Here is a 5,000-nt window from a genome sequence, read left to right as displayed (position 1 = left end):
GATAATAGTAATGATACTGACAATGATAATTGTATTAGTATTTATAATAATAAAGGTAATGGTAATGATAATGATAATGAATATTATGAGAATAATGATAATCATTATCGTAATAACAATAACAATGATGCTGTTAATAATAAAACTAAGAATAACAATGATAATAATGATGATTATAATCAGTATCATATTAATGATAGTAATGATAATAAAGAAAAAGAAGATAACACTTAGAACAATAACAATAAGGATGATAATGATAACATTGATGACAGAATTATAATAAGGAAATTGACGATAATAACATGATGATAATGATAATAATGGTGATAAAGATGATAATGATGATGATAATAATAATGATACTATTAATAATGATAATGATAACAATGACAATGATGACAATAATAAAAAATTATAGTAATGGAAATGATATTTATAGTAATAATATTGAAAATGACGATAATAATGACAACAACAGTATTGCTATAATGACAATTACGATAAAGATGATAATTATTTATTTAATGGTAATAATGACAACAAAAATGTCAATAATGATGATGATGATAATATCAAACAGCAAGGATACTGATAATGATAATAATGATAACATTATATCTATATATAATTATCATAATAGTGATAAAGATAATGTTGATAATGAGGATGGTAATGATAATAATGGTATTGAAATGAAAATGATATTGTTATCATTATCATAATTACTGTCGCTATAATTATTACTACTTATTACTATTATTACTATTTCCAATATCATTACTATTGTCATTATCATTATCATTATCATCACTATCATCATTATCTTCATGAATATGTTAATATAGAACATGAATAATAATAGCAATGATAACTATTATAATAATGATAATGATAATGATGGTCATAATGAGGATAATAACAACAAAGATAACAATAATAATGATAATAATGATATTGCTGAAATGACAAACGTCAACATAATAGTTATGACTGAGATGATATTATTTCGAATGATAATGATAATGATGATAATGATAATGATAATGATGATAATGACTGTGCGATATTAACAATGATAATGACAATAATGATAATGGCAATAATCACAATATGATATTAATAATGATAAGGATGATAACGATAATGAAAATCATAATGACAAAAAATATAATAAAAACAATAATGGTAATAATGATAATAAAGATAATATCCATGATAATAGTAACAATATTGATAATACAGTAAACCGAGTCAGAATTAATTTCAGAATATCACAAACCAAACGAATGTGATGATAATGGTGATGATATAATTATTACAATAAATATAACGAAAATATTATAAAAAAGTAATACCAATTATCATATGAAGGATAAACATAACAGTCATAAAGTTACGACTAATGTTAATGAGATAATGTTCAAATTCCAAACAATGGTTTACCAATATCCTCCAAACCTCACCGAAAAAAACAAAACAAAAAAAAACAAAGACGATAGTGGTTTATGGACAATTACCTTAATTACTCCATGAAAAAAAAACTTTATCATCATCAAATCCATTACAAGTTAAGCAAGAAAATATTACATACCATTGCGTCTCTCACATCACAACACACGAACAGCTGACTCCGACCACACAAACAGCTGACGTGTTCCAGACTTGATCCTACCCGTTGTAAGGTTTCCCGAGATGATAATCCGGGTTTTCATATTAGCAAATCAAGGATTAACTCCAGCGGGGCATAAACTCTCGAAGGCGCATGGTGAGGAGTAGGAGGAGAGAGAAAAAAAGGTGGGAGGAGAGGGAGAGGTAGAGGGAGAGGCAGAGAGAGAGAGAGACAGACAGACAGACATTAAGCGAGAAGTATAAATATATATATATATATATATATATATATAAATATATATATATATATATATATATATATATATATATATAGATAGATAGATAGATAGATAGATAGATAGATAGATAGAGAGAAAGAGAGAAAGAGAGCGTGTGTGTGGGGGAAATAGATAGATAGATATACAGAAAGAGAGAGAGAGAGAGAGAGAGAGAGAGAGAGAGAGAGAGAGAGAGAGAGAGAGAGAGAGAGAGAGAGAGAGAGAGAGAGAGAGAGAGAGAGAGAGAGAGAGAGGATGATACAGAGAGAGAGAGAGAAAGAAAAAGAGAAAGAAAGTTAGAAACAGAGAAAGAGAGAGAGAGAGAAAGAGAAAAAGGGAGAGAAAGAGAGAGAGAGAAAGAGAAAAAGAGAGAATGAGAGAGAGAGAAAGAGAAAAAGAGAGAGAGAGAAAGAGAAAAAGAGAGAGAAAGAGAAAGAGAGGGAAAGAGAAAAAGAGAAAGAGAAAGAGAGAGCGTGGAAATGAAATGAAGAAAACAAAGCTCCAGTGAAATTTTTATTGGCTGTAACTCGCTGTCGCTGAGGATGGCAGAAGTGTTGAGACGATCTGAGAGTGGGCGTGACGGAGGTGAAGCGAGGGGAGGGAGGGAGGGAGGGAGGGGAGGGGAAGGGAGGGGAGGGGAAGGTAGGGAGGAAGGGAGGGAGGGAGGGGAAGGGAGGGAGGGGAGGGGAGGGAGGAAGGGAAGGGGAGGGAGGGAGGGAAGGGGAGGGAGGGAGGGAAGGTGAAGGGAGGGAGGGAGGTGAAGGGAGGGAGGGACGGAGGGAGGAAGGAAGGAAGGGGAGGGGAGGTTTTAGGGAGGGAGGGAGGGGAGGGGGGGGAGGGGAGGGGAGGGAGGGAGGGGGGGAGGGAGGGAGGGGAGGCGAGGGGAGGGGGAGGGAGGGAGGGACGGAGGGAGGGAGGGAGGGACGGAGGTGAAGGGAGGGAGGGAGGGAGAGAGAGAACGAGAGAGAGGGAGGGAGGGAGGGTGGAAGGAAGGGAGGGAGGGAGGGGAGGAGAGAGAGAGAAAGAAAAAGAGAGAGAGAGAGAAAGGGAGAGGGGATGGGGTAGGAGATGGTGGGTTGAGAAAAGGAAATAAAAGAAAAATCGAGGTTGAACTGAGATTCCTTTGGGGAGTATTAAAATAAATGGGATCGGTAGATACAGAGTAAGAACAGATACTTATGCAAAAAAAAAAAAAAAAAAAAAAAAAAAAAAAAAAAAAAAAAAAAAAAAAAACAATTATGGATAAAAAGGGTAAAACAATAAAAAACAAAAATAAACGAACAGAGAAATAGAGAAAGCGAGAGAGAGGAAGAAAAATAATGTGGCCAATGGTTAGGGGTCGAAAACTCCGGCTCAGAAAATGATGTTTGCTGGACAATAACTCTCGACAGGATTGTGATATTGCATCCATAGTTGACATCAAAGAATATCATGATAAAACACATCCCAGGTTCGAATTTGACGACAATACGCCAATGTTTGGGAAAGTTATAGCCCCTTTTTCGATTCAAGTTTTGCGCCACAAGCCATGACACTAACAAAGAGAGTAAGAGGTATTGTGAGACGTAAGTGGCGGGAAAAAAATGTTGTTGTGTGGTGTTAATGATTGTTGATATAATTAATATCAACATATCATTATCATTATTATATAATGATTATTATCATTATCATTAATTTTATTAATATTATCAATGTTATCATTCTTCGTCTTCTTCTTATCACTATTATTAAAGTCATCATTATCATTATCATTGTCATTATTATTAAAATTATTATTAGCATCATTATCATTAGCATCATTAATATCATTATCATTGGCATCATTATTGCAATTATCATGATTATCATAATTATGATCATCATTCTTTTTATTATTTTATCATTATTATCATTATCATTATAATAATTGTTATCATGAATACTATTACTGGTATCATAATTATCATCATTTTCCTTCTTCTTATCATTATCATCATCCTCTTTGTTGTAGTTGATATCATTATTTTTATTATTATTATGATTATCATTACCATTATAATTGTTATCATTATTATCATTATCCTTATCGTTATCATCATTATGATTATCATTACCATTATAATTGTTATCATTATTATCATTATCCTTATCGTTATCATCATTATGTTTATTATTATCATTGTCAATATCATTATCATCACTTTCATTACTAATATCATCAGTATATTCATCACCATTATCGATATCATTATCATTACCTTTATTACTACTTTCATTACTGTTATCCTTATTACTGTTATCATTACTTTCATTATTGTTATCATTATTACTATCATTATTACTTTCATTACTGTTAGCCTTATTACTACTATTATTACTATTATCATTATCATTACATTTCCAATAATAATCATCACCCAAGCTTATGATACTGTCTCACCAAAACTCAAATTAAAAACTGAAAACTATTTTAAAGATTTATGACACACAAACTAAGAGCTAGTTTTAATTTTCATTTTAGTTTTAATGTAAGAGCTAGTTTTTTAAGAGCTAGTCTCAAACTAACCTCCACTGGAAGCTCGTACTGAATATCCACATACACTTCATAATTTCCTACAATCAATAAAGATTTATCCCATACCAATGCGGGCGCGCCGAGGGTGTGGGGAACCGCTCGACAGAATTGGCTTTATCAATGATTCTTCCCCATAAAGAGAGAGAGAGAGAGAGAGAGAGAGAGAGAGAGAGAGAGAGAGAGAGAGAGAGAGAGAGAGAGAGAGAGAGAGAGAGAGAGAGAGAGAGAGAGAGAGAGGAGAGAGAGGAGAGAGAGAGATAGATAGATAGATAGATAGAGAGAGAGAGAGAGAGAGAGAGAGAGAGGAGAGAGAGAGAGAGAGAGAGAGAGAGAGAGAGAGAGAGAGAGAGAGAGAGAGAGAGAGGGAGAGGGAGAGGGAGAGAGAGGGGGGAGAGAGAGAGAGAGAGAGAGAGAGAGAGAGAGAGAGAGAGAGAGAGAGACAGACAGACAGACAGACAGACAGCGAGAGAGAGAGATTGAGAGAAAGAGAGAGAGCAAGAGAGAGCGAACGAACGAGCGAGAGAGAGAGAGAGAGAGCGCGCGAGAGAGAGAAAGAA

The sequence above is a fragment of the Penaeus japonicus genome, unplaced genomic scaffold (assembly GCF_977035675.1).
Source record: "Penaeus japonicus unplaced genomic scaffold, GWHDUDI00000001_assembly GWHDUDI00000010, whole genome shotgun sequence".
Classification (NCBI taxonomy): Eukaryota; Metazoa; Arthropoda; class Malacostraca; order Decapoda; family Penaeidae; genus Penaeus; species Penaeus japonicus.
This window is presented reverse-complemented; position numbering follows the sequence as displayed.